Raw genomic sequence first — 1,809 nt, 5'->3', positions numbered from 1 at the left:
CTATTTTCTCCTTGACCCCCCAACCTGCTTGACCCCCCCAACCTGCTTTATACACAATCAGGGTAGGCCTTTATTAAGATAAAATCTACTGGCATTGCATCAACTTGGGTCCTTAAAAGAGGATCACTTTTGCTAGATTGTGTTCGCTGCTGTGGCGGGGATAATTCTGCATGTTTTTAGTTGTTTTTTTTTCAAATGACAGCGTTCACAGATTAGCCTACATCTTCCTCAGTGATTTTTGTATTCCATAGGGAGGAAGTACTAGGAAGCTTATAATCCTTTCTGTTTTCAATCTCTTTTTATTCTTGTAAATGTGATTATGACATGATTAATTTTGAAATGTTGATACTCTTTTCTCCATTAGTGGGATGTATTGCCTGAGAACTTTTGATACCCAGCTGCATTGCCTTGGTTAAGCATTTTCTAACAAGTGTTATGAATGAGATCAGGTCACATCTAATTTTGCTGCTGCCTCACCAACTAACACCCCAATGCCATGCAGGATTGGGCTGTCATATGAAAGCTTTTGCGACAGCGGAACAGAGTTCCCCTGTCACAAAATAGCTACCAACAGAACACGGTGTCGGCAGCCATTTTGGGAATGTTGTCATAAGAGGTGGGTCCAGTGTCCATCGAAGGTCCCCACCATGGCTGCTGGAGTAGGTGAGAAAGCTGCAGGAGCAGGGAAGGAGTGAAACTGAGCAGGGAGGAACAGGGGCAGGGAGGCTGCAGGAGGAACTGGATCTGGTGGTGATGGCACACAACAGATCCTATCCCTTCCATCAGCAATCTCCCCATTGCCTTTCACTCCTCAGACTTGCACCATCTACAGAGCTGGCGCAGGTTCGAGGAGACCCACTGCAGAGCAGAAGGCTTACAGAGAGGTAAGGGAATTTAAATCTCCTCCCCATCTACCCCTCTCCCCATTGGATACAGCCTGTGCTTTTTGGCAAAGTTGCCCCAGTGGGGGTGGGTGAGATGGATAGGAGTGGGCTCTTAAGGTAAGAAACAGTTACACCATGGCCACCTACAACAGAGATTGAACAGGAGTCATGCTGCCTTGATGTATTTTTGGCTGTTCTGGATTATTCTGGAGGTGATTCCATTTTCAAAGGAGGCAATAAAAATTATTATTGTCGGATAAGTTCAACACCACTCCTTTCTGAACTGAATTCAGCAAAGGTTAACAGAAACCCAGACTATTCAACAGAATCAGGAGGCAGGAGGTCTGTTAGGGTCTTCAACAGCAGCCTTAGTGCTGAACCTGACACGTTACATGTTGCAAATTGGTTGGCAACCTTCAGTCTCGAAAGACTATGGTATAAGCCTACAGCACCTGGTATTCCCAAGCGGTCTCCCATCCAAGTACTAACCAGGCCTGGCCCTGCTTAGCTTCCGAGATCAGACAAAATCGGGCATGTGCAGGGTAACAGTTGCTGCAAATTATGTGCAATCATATGGTTGGTGGTGTCAGTTCCACCAAGTTCTGTGAACCCATCAGTGGGCCCACCTCCTCCTCGCAGGTGTTGTCCACCTGGTTTCTTTCTCTTGGCCCAAGCCCCACTGCCACCCAGAAGAGAGGGTGGTGGGTGGTGGCCACAGCTGCTGCACCTTCTCCACATTGCCATCACTTCATGCTCTAACACTTTCTATTTCTGTGCCAGAGGAAGATGTGAGTGAGCGGGTCCCAGTGACAAGGCAGAAGAGCAGGAGCAGGGCCAGAAGACTTCCAGCAATGGACCTCCCAATGGGATGTTAAGCCTCTTCAAGTGCTCAATGATGCCCATCCCTGATGTTGGCTATGTTATA

At 47.4% G+C, this 1,809-nt stretch overlaps 1 pseudogene; it reads right to left on the bottom strand.

Annotated features, from left to right (window-relative positions):
* Positions 1–1,324: 1,324 nt before the first annotated feature.
* On the bottom strand, positions 1,325–1,444 carry LOC136657913 (5S ribosomal RNA; annotated as a pseudogene).
* Positions 1,445–1,809: the final 365 nt, after the last annotated feature.

This window comes from Tiliqua scincoides, chromosome 7, assembly GCF_035046505.1.
Source record: "Tiliqua scincoides isolate rTilSci1 chromosome 7, rTilSci1.hap2, whole genome shotgun sequence".
Lineage (NCBI taxonomy): Eukaryota > Metazoa > Chordata > Lepidosauria > Squamata > Scincidae > Tiliqua > Tiliqua scincoides.
The sequence above is the reverse complement of the archived record's forward strand: the minus strand, read 5'-3'. Positions and strand labels throughout refer to the sequence as shown.